The sequence below is a fragment of the Manis javanica genome, chromosome 12 (assembly GCF_040802235.1).
Source record: "Manis javanica isolate MJ-LG chromosome 12, MJ_LKY, whole genome shotgun sequence".
Taxonomy (NCBI): domain Eukaryota; kingdom Metazoa; phylum Chordata; class Mammalia; order Pholidota; family Manidae; genus Manis; species Manis javanica.
The window spans coordinates 3,629,878-3,646,094 of NC_133167.1; the positions used below are offsets into that span (position 1 = coordinate 3,629,878).

At 51.5% G+C, this 16,217-nt stretch overlaps 1 long non-coding RNA gene across 8 annotated transcripts in view; it reads right to left on the reverse strand.

Annotated features, from left to right (window-relative positions):
• LOC118970783 (uncharacterized) overlaps positions 1 to 16,217 on the reverse strand; it is a 49,300-nt gene that overhangs the window by 5,956 nt on the left and 27,127 nt on the right. Inside the window, exon 1 of one of the 8 annotated variants that reach the window (XR_012123432.1) lies at positions 1,146 to 1,298. The exons of the other annotated variants lie outside the window; for them this stretch is intronic. This is a non-coding gene — a long non-coding RNA (uncharacterized lncRNA). Of the gene's footprint in view, positions 1 to 1,145; positions 1,299 to 16,217 lie in introns of those variants that run through there. 8 annotated transcript variants of the gene reach the window in all.

Consider the following 16,217-nt stretch of genomic DNA (forward strand, 5'->3'; position numbering starts at 1 on the left):
GGCACTGAACAGCCCCACAAGCTGCCAGGTCCTGTGCGGCCGAACCCTCCCTCCCCGCCCCGCCCCGGTCCATCCCAGGTGGGCAAGGCCCTCATGCGCTGCTTCTCCCTGAAGCCTGAGGCTGGAGGCTGGAGAAAGGAAAGACGTTTTAAAACTGGGTACATTTTAAAGTTTTTGCTGGACACCTCATGGGATTTTTGAAATCATCAGAATGAGACTGATCTTGGAATTATAAGTGACAGGGGGATTTTCATACCTGGAACAACAGACCAAAATATACATACATATACATCTCAGATCACTAGAGACATTAGATGGGTTTGCAGGGGGTGGAGGGCAGGTCTGTGGGGAGTGGGGCATAGACATATTGTGGGTCACGCTTCCTGCTTCTCTCCTGTTCCCACTGCCCCTTGTGCACTAAGACTTCCCTCTCAGGAGGATCTCTGTGGCTTCAGTGAGCAGACAGGAGAAGCCGGGAGACGAGGGGGCGCCGGTTCCAGGTGCGCTGGTAAAGCACAGGTGAGGACGTCAGACTGGGCGGGACCTCGGGCTGGCTGGCAGGAGGGGTGGGGGCTGGTGGGAAGGGGAGGGGTCTCCCTCAGTGGTCTTCAGACTCCACCCTGCATCCAGATCATCTGGGGAACCACATCAGAAAGTCCAGGAGGGCCTGCAAATCTGCATTTCTAATGAGCTCCCAAGTGGTGCTGATGTTGCTGGTCCTGGGACCCCACTCTGGGAACCACTGATGAGAGACCGATGGCAAGATTTTGCTCTAGTGATGCCGGGGGGTGCTGCCCGAAGACCTGCACACCATTCACTGTGACTGACGAGACCAGCACGCCCTGAGACCTTACACACGTCCCTAAAGACGATGGCAAAGGGCAGATGGCAAGCTTCGTATCAAACAGCAGCTCCACTGGGACCGAGAGCTGGGCTTGCCCTTGACCAGCATGGGAAAGTCCCGGTGGGGCAGGAGACCCCTTCCACCCACAGCATCCGGCAAACTCGGGTCACCTGCCCGTCAAGGGCTGCTCTCAGCGCCTTGGGCTGCGCTCCAGCACTTCCTCCAACAGCCACGGCTACAGGCGTCCATCCAGGCCTCCAAGGCCTGTGGTGCCCGTCACCCTGCACACCCCTGCACACACCTTCCTGCCAGCCACGCTTCTCCATGAGGGTGGAAGGGCCCGAGGGTGCTGCTGTTGTCTGTCCCTTAGCCAGAGTCACGCCTCCCCATGATTTCCAGGTCACGGGCTTCTCAAGTGTCACAACTGCGTTTCTCCTGCAGACAGGGTCGGGGAGTAGGGCGAGGTTCAGCCCCCTCGGCTCCGCTGCTCTGAGGCTGAAAGGCATCAGAGCCCCGCAGATTGGGACCCTCCGCCTCTCCTGCCCCGCCCAGCAGCTCCCGTCTGCCTCCCTGGGAGGTGTGCATCCTCTCTGGGCGGCAACGCCTCTTCCCTGCACTGCCGTCATCTTGTATCCAAGAGCATCAGGCCCAGCAGGCCGTGGGGCACCGCCTGCCCTCCCAGGGCGCAGCTGGTCAGGTCCGGCCTGGGAAGCCCGCCAGGCTTGCGCCGTGCAGGCCAGAGAAGCTGGGAGAGCCTGGAGGAGCAGAGGGCAGGAGGAGCGGGGAGGAGAGAAGACAGACAAATGGACAGGCAGGTGGGCAGACAGACAGACAGACAGGCAGAAGACACAGCGAGGAAGGCCTCCAGCTCCTGGTGTTCACCCTCCCACCCCCGGTGGCCCCCCACCTTGGGGTCCCTTGGACACCCCTGAACCCTAATATAAATGTGGCTTTGTCAGTTCAGTCCACTCAACTTGGCTTCCTTCCTCTCCGCCCACAGGTCCAGCCAGCACAGGCCACCCAGCCCCCTGCTTTACCCTGTGCCCCGGGTAGCAGTCAGGGATCCGGCCTCGACCCCAACGTGCCCCACCGCCCTGAACTGAAGGTCGGAGCCCTGCTCCGGACGCCGGCCAGCCAGGCCTGTCCTCCCAGCCACTCTTTGCCTCGTGGGCTGTCAGTCGGGGCTCTGACGGCCTTGATGCCGACTTGCCCTGACCTGTGACAAGACCCTTTCCGGTCAAGTGAGACAGTCCCCTCCTCATTTAGGCCCGAACTCTAAGACTTGCCGGGAACTGGGGCACAAGGAAGGAGAGGGGGAAAGCATGGCTCCTTTCGGGAACATGTGCGCTTTTGCTTATTAATGCCAATAACTGAGGCCACTTTAATTACACCCTTACCTCCCAAGAGTTTTTGTACAAACTCCACGTCACAGCTGAGAAACTCCAGACACAGACCCGGACCCTGCACACAGCTCCAGGGGCTGGGATGGGACCCACATCTCTGAAAATCAGCAGAGGCTGGAGGCGGCCGACCCCGGCCACGATGAGCTGCAGCCCCTCATCCCCGGTCCCTGGTGGTCAAAGAACCTCAGCAGGGGGAGAAATGAGATCACGGGGGGAGAAGCCCAGAGATGGTTTAAGTCACTACAGTGGTCTCTTAGCCAATGAGGACAAAAAGGGACCCTCAAAATGCTCAGCTCTGGCCACCCGCAGCCTTAATGCTCCAAATATGTGTGTTCAAGTCCCCACGTTTTACATCAGCTGGGATAAAAACATCTGTGTAGCTGATTTAATTAGTCGGTCTTGTGTGTGCAGAGAATCCCTGGGCGCTTAAGGAAAATGCAGATTCCTGGAACACACACCCCCTCAAGGATTCTGGCATCAGTGCAATACACCTGAGATTAGTCACAAGTTATAATCAGATGACCACGCAGTGGTCCCCAGGCTCAGCTTTGAGGAACACTACAGGGGAAAAAGAGATTTTGGAGTAAACATAGCAGTTCCAGGGTACAGGTGATACCTGGTGGGAATTGTGCTTTGTTAGGCCCCCAAGCCATAGAAATGCCTTGTGAGCCCAGCCTGTTGGTGGCAGTCTTTCTATTTTCCAGGGAAGATACAGAATTCCTCCCTCTTTTCATATTTCTTGGATCATGTATGCGTCTAAGGGGAGGGAGGAGCTCAACGCTCATGGAGGCCCCTCCCCCCTTGCCAGAAGCCCAGGCCCCGGTTCTGGAAGCCCTAATTAAAGCGTGTCAGGATCAGCCAGACGCAGAGCCTGCAGTCACACTCTCTGACAAGACAGCACAGCCCGGGCGGTGACAGATGACTGTACCAGCATTATCCCCTTACACGGAATGAATGCAGAAGCCCTTAATTTGCTGCCTGGGGAGGAAGCGTATGTCCTGCAGGGAGTCCGGACTCTCTGGATTTCAATCCATTCCTAATTATCCTTAGAAATGATAAGAGCAAGGACACTGGCTGGGCCAGTCCCTCCTCCGCAGGAATTCGGTTCCACCACTGCCTCCCTGTTGCGCGTCCTCATCCCAGGCACAGGCTGAATTGCAGAGTGTCAGAGACTCACTCGGCCTTTCAGCCTAGGACACTCGTAGGTTCAAGGAGCACAAGGCGAGCCCATTTATCTTAAAAAAGCAAATAAACAGTGGATGCAGCATTTCGTGCCGCAGAGCCAAATCCTGATGCTGGAATGAAAATCCCAGTTTTACCCAGTCTGACAGGTATATCGTGGTTGAGCAAGCTGCCTCTCCCCTCTGTGATTCAGTATCTTCATCTGTAAAATGGGGATAAGAATAGTACCCCTCATGCAAAACAGTGGTGGGAATTAAAGAAAGTAATACCTATGAAGCACATGGCAGAGTGCCTGGCATCTTGGTTGTGTGCCTTAATTATGAGCTACCATCATTTCTCACGCCCTTGGTGAAGCCTGGAACTTAGCAGGTGCTTAGCCTGAGTTTCCCCAACCCTCCACTTCCTCCAGAAAGCAGAGACCTGAGAAAAGTACTCAGCAGCAAGATTTTCTTGGAGGGAAACAGGGCTTTGATCCTGGTGGGACCCTCTAAGAAGAGTATAGAATGTCTCTTGGAATTTTCCCTCTAGGGAGTCAGGCATTCATCCATGGGCTCCTTCACCTAACAAGAGAAAAGTGCCTCTTTGGGCACTAACTCCCCACACATGAACAGGCTCCTGGCAGGTTCTGCCCACTGGGGAAGCCCCAGGCAGACAAGGACACACACTCCTCGTGCCGGATGCTGTCAGGTAAAGATCACAAGCAGACTGAAGTCAGGAAGGCCAGAAGGGCACGAGTTACCCAGTGCAGGCTCAGAAGCCAGGGCTGGGACTCAAGGGGCCTGGGTTAGGGTCAGTCCTGAGATTGTAGGGGTGGTGAGGATGAAATCATCAGGGCCTGTGTGGATGCCCCTAGTCGAAGTCCTAAGGATATAACCAAGGGAAAAGGGCCCCATACCAGCCATCTGGAGCGCTCCCAAGCTAAAGACGCCAGCAGCAGTAGCTAGAACTTCCCGAGCTGTCTCACTGTTTCCTCTCACCGACTGACATCCAGAAAACAGCAGCATCTCAGGCCTGGCGGAGGTGGGTGGCCATCCCTGAGAGACTCAAATAACACATGACCTTGGTCTCAGGTAGTGGGCTGCCACTTAGGTCTAAGATGACAACCGGAAGCACTGTCCAGAGCAAGAAATCTATGGTACTTGGGCAAAAAACAAAAAGGTTAGAAAGAGAAGAGGGTGTGAAGCAGCTCATTACAGTCTATGCTATTCCCTCCTTGCATCACCAAACACGTATCCTGACAAGTCCTTTGGATACAAGGTGAAAATTCAATCAAAGCAACATTTTCAGAAGTCCAATATCACAGCCATGATTAGCTAATAAAATCCCAGTGGGCTGATGATATTAGTTTTCTGGGTTGTAATTTCCATTTTTACTGCAATTCATCTTTGTCTGAGTCCAGATCCATTTCTTTCCAGCTCTGGGCACCAGTTAATTTGAATAAATGAGACAAGCACCGTGGACAGGTGAATATCTATCATATTACCACCTCTCCAGGGGCGGACGCCCCACACACTGCAGCAGGCGGTCCCTCCCAAAGCACCTCTGGGCTGCATCAAACGCGTGCAGACGTGGGCAGCCCGAGACGGTGAATTACCCGCCCAGTAAGGGTTTGGTCTGGCCTCCATGGCGCCTGATTCCCTAGAAGTTTCTGTGACGGATTGAGTGTTTGCGGCTCCCCACTGCCAGCACAACCTCTTCTTCCTCAAGCCTGTTGTTCAGCTGTCAGGATAAACAATGGTTCTGCCTTGGGTTGCCCTCAATGTCCATCACACTCAGAAAAGCAGGCGGCTATTGTCACTGTTGGCTAGGCTCCCATCCCAGGGCAGGGCATTTTTTTTCCTCTGTGTGGTCCTCATCTAGCTGAAAAGAGCTTTCCAAAAAGCAATTAACTTTACATTCAAAGTGAGTTGCACCAATTTCCCCTCCCATCCTCTCTCTAAAGATACTTCCAGTCTGGAATATCCAGTACAAACTGATGCCATATGAGGCAATTTTGTTCTAGAAGATTTCATGATCTAAGAACTCAGGGCTCCAGCCCAGATCCAATCCTGTCACCCCTAGGAATTCACTCAGAACTGGTAGAAGGATTTGCAGCTCTTGGGGCCACAGCCATCACTCTAACCATGGCCATCTGCTTGCTGGCTCATTCAGGGTCCTTCTCGAAACTCATAGTTCTTCCTTGGCCTCTGCAAGGCCTGCACCCCAAACCTCAGCCACACTTCAATGCACACACAGGTTAGCTGCTCTGCAAATACTTTCAGGGGAGCCCTGCCAGGGCCACGTGGATCAAATGTCAGAACTGGGAGACACAAGAGCAATCAGAGCGGTGCCGGGCACCCACCCCTTTTGCTGCTGAGCTCTGGCCTTGTGGCACCCAGCATGCAAGCCGCTGGTCCCATGGTCCCCGAGCACCAGAGATGCAGCTAGTGCAAATCGAGATGCACTCTAAGTGAAACATACACACTGAATTTCAAAGACTTAGTACAAGAAAAAAGAATGCAAGGTACTTCACAGGGAATTTGTATAGAGAGTACATGTGGAAAAGATACTATTTTGGATACGTTGAGTGAAATACAGTGTTATTAATATTAATTTCACTTCTAAAAAACTTTTAAAATATATTTTCTAGAAAGTTTAAGGTCATGTATGTGGCTCACTTAGTGTTTCTGTTGGGTGGCCCTGCGCTGGGCCTTTCCTGAGAGTGCACCACACTCATCTGCTGGCCCCAATGTCTCTCCGAGTCCGGTATGAATGGTGCCCGCAGGTTTGTGTGTTTCCTGGGGCAGAGGAGAGCGGTCCACACCTGGCCGGCCATGAAGAAGCCACAGGGCAGGGTCACCAGCTCCGCCAAACCTGCCCAGGTGAGAGCATAAAGCAGCCACATCTTTGTAGCAAACCCATGTGTGTGAGTGTGCCCTGCTCCATGAGTGGCACAGCCATTCAGTCTGCCTCTCCTGATGGGAGCTGAGAGCTTTGCCTACTTTATACAAAGTCCCATCAGCTACCGCTTGAGTTTCATTCCTACAACCTGCTCTGGGTTGTGTATTAACTTTGGAGGCTGCTGTAACAAATTACCACAAATTTGATGGCTTAAAACCACAAAACCTTATTCTCTCATAGCTCTGGAGGCCCGAAGTCCAAGTTCAAGGTGTTGGCAGGGCCATGCTCCCTCCAAGGAGTCCTGGAGAGAATTACTCCCACCTGTTCCAGCCTCTGGGGGCTCTGGGGGCTCCTCAGCATGCAGGCATGTTGCTCCAGCCTCTGCCCCACCTCACGCCTCCCTCTCGGCCTCTGTGCAATCTCCCCTGCTGCACTCTGGGTATCAGGGACAAGCTCCTCCTCTCAAGGTCCTTGACTTAGTCCCATCTTTTACTGTATAAGGTAAGGCTCACAGGTGCCAGGAATCAGGGCATGGACAGATCTCCTTGGGGCCTCCACCATGCCCACTACAGGTGATGAGAAAGAACCACTGGTCTGAACCCTGGTGAGCAGGGAGCGGCTGAGTTCTTGTTGCCTGGGTTTATTTGGCACCGCAGAAGTCAGATGATATACACCCCTCTTACCTTCAAATAGTTTTAAATGCGTTTTACATTTTATTTAACTCTTCTCCGCACTAACTAAACAGCTAACAAATCCTCACTCCAGGAATTCAGCAATAAAGTGCCACAAGCCAAAACCACTCTTGGAAGTAGGTGGAATTACATGCACATTTACAGCGTATGGATTACTTTCCAAACCCTGCCTATAAGACCCGGGCCAGGATGCTGTCTCAGGCTGACGGAGGGCCACGTACTTCTCCTGCTGTTTGCTGGAGGCCCTTCACGGATCAGGTCCTCAGCTGTGCTGCTCGAGGGCCTGGGAACCACCCGGACGCCTGTGAACGGTGCCACCTCCCAGTGTCCCCCCCAGATCAGAACCTCTGGAGATGGCAGTCTCAGGAACTACATTTCTAATAAACTCCGCTGGTGATTTTTGTTACAAGAAAATCTAGAAACTACTGCCTGGCCTTGTCTTGACCTCCATCCTTGAGGGAAGCTGAGGCTGTGGGTCAGCTCACAGAGACAGGGATCAGCCACTGTTTCTGCCAGGGCGGGACACGCAGAGGACATCAAGTCATAAATCAGGCAGTGAGAACTTTATCGCCTTTGCACCTCACTTTGTTGCAAGCCTGTCCTTAACATCCAACACTGGCTTATCTCCCTGTCGAGCGGAGAAAGAGAGCAGGCCACAGAGATGCTCCGAGGGGCTGATGTTGTCTGCCGTTCATCCATGGTAAGTGATCATGTTTTTTAGTTTCAAGCAGTGATGCTAAATTCCCTTTTTAAAATAAAATATTGTAAAAATCACTAAGCCTATTTAAAGGAAAGCATTAAGAAAATAATAATGCAGAGAGTAAGCTGAGGAAGGTGACAAATAATGACAATGGTTACTTATTCTCCAGAGAAACAACTAAATACACACGCACAGACACACGTACACACACACGTGTATAAACAGACTGATTAGAAAGAATGGGCTCACATGCTTATGGAGGCTGAGAAGTTCCAAGACCTACAGCTGACAAGCTGGAGACCCCCAGGGCCGGTGGGGAAGTTCCAGTCCAGAAGCCATCAGGCTCAAGACCCAAGAAGAGCTGATTGGCGGAGGTCCACCCACGTTGGGGAGGGCAATTTGCTTTACGCTATCTCCTATGCAAATGTGAGTCTCATTCGGAAACACCCTCACAGACCCTCAGAATCACCCAGCGGCCCAGTCAGGTTGACGCAAAATGAACTGTCACGCTGACCAGTACAACACAGGCACTCAGGTGTGAGCGTCAGCGTGAGCACATGCACGTACACGCCCAGGGAGCCGCCCCTCGGCCTCCGGGCCTCACCCCAGCAGCAGTAGGTAATTTTCATATTAGCCAGATGGGCCAGACTGAAGTGGTTATGAACTTTCTAGCAGGACAATCTGGCCCAAGAAAAATAACTAACACTTTTGCCCTGGCCCATAAATGCCACCTCACATTCTCTCCCACTAAGCAGGTGGACCCATCAGACCAAACTTCCTCCTAAGCTCTCTCTTTCTGACTCACACCCAGTGCAGCTGGGGAACTGGGATTCTCATCAAAAGAAACCTGGCACACTGAAATGGAAACGTGAGTGTGGGCTCTAATTGTCATTAGCTATGGAGCTAAAATTTTGATACAAAGTCATTACAATAAAGGGCAGCATTGTAGAAAGGGTTAATAGGAAGATCTGAGGAGGTGTGTTTATTTATGGGCTGCACACTTCCTAAAATAAATAGCATGAGGTGAACACAAAATAATCAAGGGCCCCATGATATTACTATATCCTATTAAATCTGATTACCACAGAAAGCTTTTACAATGATTTTCTATATTCATTCAGTCACTATTTATGACTTATAAACCAAGAAAAGGAAGCCTAGTCTAGCTGAACATTAGAGACTGTCAAGTGAAAAGTGTAACCTTTTAGAATCATGAATATAATCCTTTCTCTAGATTTTTGCTTAAAACGCTTTCTACTCAAAACCTTCCGAGTCTGCCTGCTGCTGCTCAGGAAGGTGCCAAACTCCTTCAGATGGTCTCTGGCACCTGTGGCCTGTAGGGTCACCCTTCCTCTGTCCTCCCCCCCTAGTGCACCCCAGACACACTGTCCTATTTCTCCAGAATTGGGTTTGCCAAGCCTTTTCTATAAAGGAGCAGATAGTAAACACTCTAGGTTCAGTGGCCCACAGGGTCTCTGTCATAAGTATCCAAATCTGTTGTTGCAGCACAACACAGCCCCAGACAATACCCACGTGGACACGGCTGTGTTCCAACAAGCCTTTGTGGACACCACAGACCGCCCACTGTGGTTCGCCCATCATGCTCTCGGACTCTGGGCTGTTGCTGGTGTGACCTCTTTCTTTTTGTCTGGCTAATTCCTGGTCTTCCTTAAGGTTCAGTGAATATTTTCCTTCCCCAGGGAACTCTTCTCTGACATCTCAGAAGAGCTTCTGCCTTTTAGGGAAGTTACACTATTGTACTTCAAGTGTACGGGTGCATGTGCCTGAGACACGGCCCCGTGTCTCTCCGGGAGTCACCAGAGAGAGCTCGCTTTGCTCACCGTTATATTCCCAGCCTGGCCTCTGGTGAAGGCGCCATTAATACGTATTGATCAAATTAATAACTAACTCAGCCATGGACAGGAAGAATGCCTGGATCATAGAAGCCAGGAAGCGTTTGCCTCCTTGATCTTATCAAGCCTCAAAAGCGGAACTGCCACTACCTTCTTTTTTTCTTCGCAGCTCCCTCATCAGGAAAGACGACTGGATCGATGCAATTGGCTCTGTTTTCCCACCTTTTGCCATGATCTGCTTAGGGAATGTGGGATCATCACCTCTTTCCAAGTTTACCTTCCACTCGCCAGCTCCACGGCTCGGGTGACCTACTGAGCGTCTCTGATCTTATATTTGCTCATCTGTAAAGTGGTAACCACGCCTCACTTCACAGGACTGATGTGAAGACTAACAGCCACCTACAGGGCAGCCATCATTGTTGTTAAAGTACGTCACTTCCTGTAATTTAGTGCATCTGTGTGCTCCCCAGCCCCCACATGGAGGACCTACTGCAGCGCTGGAAGGGCCCAGGGCATCGCCAGTACTGATGACAAAGGCTACCTTGGGACAACCATTGTCTCTGGAAAGATCATAAACGTTCTATTTCTCCTTTCTTATTACCAGCATCAGACCTAGGAAACATGTTGGGAGAATCTGATATAAAATACATTCCTAATGTCGACCACACCAGTGTTTATAATACAGAAAATTCTGAAACAATCTATGTGTCCAACATTAGGTGACAGAGCAAATAGATCATGCTGCATACAGCCAGTGGGTGCTATGCAGACTTTAAGTAGGTCGTTTATGGATCGTCTTTAAGACCAGGAAAATATAATGTTAGAAAACAATAAAAAAAAGATTAAAAATTATCTCTAAGGATCTCATTTACATAAAGAAAAATACATTCATGGAGACAGAAACAAAATATTAACAAGGTCTTTCCTCTGGTTAGTGACATTATGGCTGGTGTGTGTGTGTGTGTGTGTGTGTGCTCACTTTTCTGTATTTTTCCAAATTTTCAACCTAAAGCAAGTATGAAATTGCTGATTAAGGGAGAAGGGAGAGAAGATTTGTCTGAATCTCATCTATGACTCCCTGGATAGGAATCAGAGAGGCACATCTTCCTTCTCAGCCTTTGAAGACTACTTAGGCTTAAAACTTTTTTAATTTAAAAATTCTGGTGTCAGAATCCCACCCAGACTTTAGGCTGCAAAAGGTCCAGCCACAGCCACCTCAGATTCCAGACTGGGCTGCCAGTTATGGGCAAGGGCGTTGGTCCACAGCCCCAGAGCCACCCTGCAGGCTGGGGCGGACCGCCAACAGGGGGTATCTGACCCGCTCAGCTCCTGGCCGCCTGTAAGCCGCGTGGGGAACACTGCCTTCTGCCAAGGGTGCAGCTGAGCCCAAGTTTCAGAACTAGGGGCCGACGCTCATGATTGTGGATGAAGCTTGCACTCACACCGCATTAAATCTTCAAATCCCCCCTCAGAGGCCAGGCTATTTTGTCCCCACTTTCACAGATAAGAAAATTTAAGGTCAGAGGGTTTCAATAAACTGACCAGGAGTTCTGTCTAGATTTCATCCACTCTGAAACTCCGGACCACTGAGCAGAGGCAAACGGACCCTCTCCTCTTGACTTGAAGCCTAAGTTTCTCTGTTTCTCAATCACCACCTGGGTTTTCTTAATTGGGCTTGTCCTCATGTGTAGCAAGCCTGCTTTCCCTGTAACACCAAACCAGCTGGGGATTTGAGGTGTTCAATATGTGTTACAGCCCCCAGTCCTCACGCAGTGGGCGGGTGGGCTCGATGAGAACTGTGTTGACCTCATGATTAAGTTATGGATCCTGCAAGAGCTCCGTGTCTGGTGGCCCATGGGTCAGATACAGATTCAGGCTCTTTCAGCCACAAGTGTCCGCAGTCCATCCCAGGCAGAGAAGCTCCACCTTGACCGGAGAGGGACCACAGCAGGCCAGCTGTGGAGAAGGCAGGCCAGTAGGAAAAGAAGCTTTGGGGAGACAGAGTCGGGCCGGTCTGCAGGGGGTGTGAGGAGCCAGAGAAGGGGGCACAGAACGCGAGGAGACTGGGCAGAGACAGGGCACCTGGTGAGGAAACGCAGCTGGGGGGCGCTCAGTGATCTTCCCACCCCACCGGTGGCCCCTGATCTGAGACACGCTGTGCCGTGAGACCGCTGAGCTGGGACACAGGTGCTCCGAGGCCACTGGCAGCAGCCCTAAGGCAGGTTCTCTCCTCCTCTGCAAACCACACCCCAGGTTGCAGTGGGCAGAAAATGACTAATAAGTGTAAGGGCAGAGTGAGCACCTCCTCAGATCTGGGGCTTTAAATTAGTGCCTTCTTGGCCTCGCCCTAGAACCGGCCCTCTTTGTGGCCACACTGCATGAAGCACAGCTACCTGCAAACCCTCACCTTTGCACCCACGAAGTTGAGCTGAAAATCCCCCTCTGGTCTTGAAGGTAATTGCCCAAGACATTGTTTTGCAAATAGATGGTCTCTCAACCCACTAAGGCAAATCAATGTGAAATCAATGTACAGAGCCATGACCAACATTTTGAAAAACTAAAATAGACTAGACTTGCCTGGACTGGCATAAAAATAATAGAATATATCAGAACGCACCCATATGCTTCTTTGTAAGATTTGTTTCAGGTGTGTGTGTGTGTGTGTGTGTGTGTGTGTGTGTGTGCGCCCGTGCGCGCGTGTTCTGAGCTGGGACGTAAACTGTATCCTCCTTGTGGCTGAGAACACACTTGCTACTGCACCTGGCCAGTCCCTGGCATCCCAACCCGCTTCCAAGCACACAACGGCTCTCACTGCCCCAGCAGGTGAGGAGCGCGGCGGGTCGGCCCTTGGGTTTGCGTGTGCCCTCATGCACCTGGAATCACAGCTGGAGTCCTTGCTGGGGAGGCCAAAGGTGCCAAGACATAGAGGACATATCACCCCTTCTGGAGAGAAGACACAGGCTCACCCCCAGGTGCCAGTGGAATACTGGATGTGAAGACACAAGGTACTGGGGAAAACCGGGAAAGGATCTGATGTTTTCTGAGTGCCTGATATTTAAGGCCATGTCCATGTTCTTTCATCTCATTCTCAGGAGAATCTATCAGATAAGTGCCGTTACATCTACAAATGGTGAAATGGAAATGGTCCCACATTTTTAAGACCTGGGAACAGGATTCACACACTCATGCATGCCTGATACATTCCTTCATTTGTTTCAACAAATAAAAGATCAAGCAAATAAAATCTCATGCTAGGCAAGACACAAAATATTTTAAAAATTAAATGCCCTTTAGGTGTGCACCGAGTAGTGCGGGAAGATAGATATATAACATTTAAGTGCATTGAGTCATCGATGTTCTTGTGACTCAAAGCCAAGTATGCTGATGGGTGGGGAACCCTGACAGGAGGGGGCGGGTGGGGCAGGCGGGAGGAGGGATCAGGAGAACATGGGATTGCAATCCTCATCTGGCTGAGATTGGTTTTGACTAGTAATCAGGAAACAGAGTCATATTAGCAAAGACATCAGCAGAATAAAATAACCAGAGAGGTGGGGTGGGGCAGGAGGGAGGGCCAGACCTGCAGAAGGAGGGCGTTGCCTGGGAGATGGGTGGGCAGCAATGCCAAGAGGCCTGGAAACCCAGAGGGAGATGGTGGGCAGGGGTGGGTGGGAGGCGACTCTCAAATCTGCAGGGAAGTAGTTTTATGAGACAGATGGGTCACTTTCGAGGAGCTGGGACAGGCTTCAAGGAAGCGGAGAGATTTCAGGGTCTTTAGTTCTTCGGTGCTGAACTGTTCCAGATGCAATTGGATTTCCATGCTGAAGACTCACGCACAGAAAACGGGCCTGCAGGCACTTACTACTAAGTTTATGTGCTCAGGGGTGTGTGAGGATGTGTGTGCGTGCACGTGTGTGTACTTACTTGAGCTGTTGGAAATATAAACATCTTGAATATTTTGTTTATCCTCCAACTTAGAAAAGGCCTTGCTTTTGGTTTGTAATCTGTAATCCCCTTGGAAGCTCGGGTTGTAATCTGATCGAGGAAAGTAAAACCTCACAAGCTTTCATGGGATCCTGAGTTGGCTTTTCTTGGGATATGGCTTCGCCCAAGATTGCTTATATTGTGAGAAGGCGTTTTTACAAGGCCGTTTTGGAATACTGCGTCTGACATTTGATTGGGCCTTCCTCCGTAAAGGTCAGGTTTGCTCTAATACTGCTGCATGTCATTATGATGTGTAATAGGAAAATACCAGCCAGTTGACAGACCTGAGGCAGAATGTATTTTTTCAACCATTTGATTAAGGCCTGCTAGAAATGGTAACCCAGCAGTGTACATAAATATTGGAATGTGGTAGTAATTATAATGTGTGAACAGGACAGAAAGGTTAATTCTGTTTCATTTTAACACCTGAAGGTGGCCAGTGAAATGTCAGTTAAAAATGTCTATATAAAGCTATGCTCCTTTGAGCTTCAAGTAAGAAATACATCTGATAGTAGCCGAAAAGCCAGTGAGTGATAGAAAAACATAACTCAAGCCATATTCCTTTAGCCACCTTCCAAAGAGTCATATCCTGTAACAGAAACACCATGTAGCAATTTGGGTCCTTCACAGAGCTCCAGATAAAGATGACTTGTTACCTAGATTCTTAAAGTAGATCTAAAGAGCAGCTAATCCCCTTGGTATTAAGTAAGAGAGCAGAGGCCTGGCCCTCACAGTCCAGGTCCTCAGCCTGGGCCAGGCCAGGCTCAGGTGCTGGGCGCTGCGCCTCCCTAGAGCCTGAGGCCCCGAAGGCCACCGTGGCCTGGAGCAGTAGCACGATGCTCCACCACGGACCACCCACCGGCCCCTTGGTACCCCTGCACTGTGAGAGCCCCCGACCCTGGTGCCCACACCGCCACTCTGCCCTAGTGTGCTCCCTGTCCTGCCCTCTGCAGCTCCGGCAGCTGGTCACCTCAGCACAACCACGTGCCTGCAGCTTCCCGAGCTCCTCAGTACTGGGACTTGAATCCCAAGTACTCGCGATTTACATTCCAGGAACCAGAGCATGTGTGGGCCTGAAAAGTGCAAGTGGCCCCCAGCTCTGTGGCTTTAAAAGGCACCCTTCCCTCAGGAGTCCATAAAATTCTAAGGACTGTGGCCGGCTTGCCGGGCAGCACCTGCCTCGTGACACAGATCCCAGGGCCTCAGGAACAAGAGCATGCACGGCCCCATCAAAGGCACAGAGTAAGGCTGACATCCTCAGCTTTCCTCCCCCCCGACCTGCGCACTGCTCTCCCACTTGGAGTTACCCCAAGGTCAGATGGACAAGGACAGTCTGGATGGATTTGTCTTGGGGACTCCGGCAGGGCTCCCCCATCCATTGCTGGGCCAGCCGAGAGCAGACAGCTTTCTGTCCTGATCCCCAGGGCCAGCTCTCCTGGGAAGACGGAGTGTCAGGATCATGAGCCAGGGGACCCCACCATGAAGGCAGAGACACAGACCAGCAATGGGTCCACATCTGCGTGGGAACCATCCTCAGGCTGAAGGCTTGGGCAGCCGGCCACCAGAGGGGGGACCCATTGCCTGGGGCGGGGAAAGTCACGGCCACGATACTGCGCAGGGAACAGGGGACTACTTTGGAACCAGACAGTCCTGAGTGCAATGCCAGCTCAAATACCCACCAATCATGTGACCTTAAGCGAGATGCCCACTTCTATACCTGCAAAATGGGAAAATTCTAGCCCTTGAAGGGCTTTATGGAAACCAAGTGGGCTGTTAAATTCGTTTGTGTACATGGTAGGCGCTCGTGGAATGTTAGTCCTCTTTTTCTAATTCGCATCCCAAAGTCAGGTCCCTGTCCTGTGTCTCCATGAGCTGCGCAAACAGCACCCACCCCCGGCCTCGCACAAGGCCGCAGACCAGCGTCGTAAGGTGCACTAACCGTGCGGAGCCCTCGAGCTGCCTTTGGAGTCAGCCTAGATTTAAAGCCCGGCCTTGCTGCTTACAGGCACCTCCCAACCTCTGTTGCCTTAATCAAGAAATAAAAACACAGCAAGTCACACTTACCACAAAGGATTCTTTTGAGAAATAAATAAGCTCCTATTGGGAAAGTGCCCAGGACAATACCTGGCAAGCCCTAGACCCAGTCCCCCCAGCTTCCCTTCTGGGGCACCAGAGTCTGCAGGGCCCTGGAGGGGCGAGGGACGTGACCTCCTAGGGGCCTCAGAGACACCTTGCTCTGCCTCCCCAACGTCCACCAAGGTCTGCGTCCCACTCGGCCCCTGCTGAGGGCTGTGCGTGACCCTGTCTACCCCCCCCCCAGAGGGTGCTAGGCCTCCAAGGGCACCGCCCACCCCACATTTCTGCCCTTGGCTCCAGTCACCATCGCCCCTAAAGGAGCTGGAGGGGAGGTGAAGCCAGCCCTCGGGCTCGCTCAGCCCCTTGCTCTCCACTCTCCTCGGTTCTTGCCCTCCGTCCTCCTGCCATAAGTTGCCCACAGACCCCGTGGTTCAAAGCTTCCTTCCTCCACTTACAAAAGGAATTTGTATAATAGTAACAACCACCCTCAGTGACTTGTGGGTACCCTCCTGGTCCTGCAAACTGTGGTGATCATCCATTTCTCCCTTCTTAAGATTAAACACACACAATACAGTAAATTCGGTCCACAGCAGAAGCGAAAAGTGC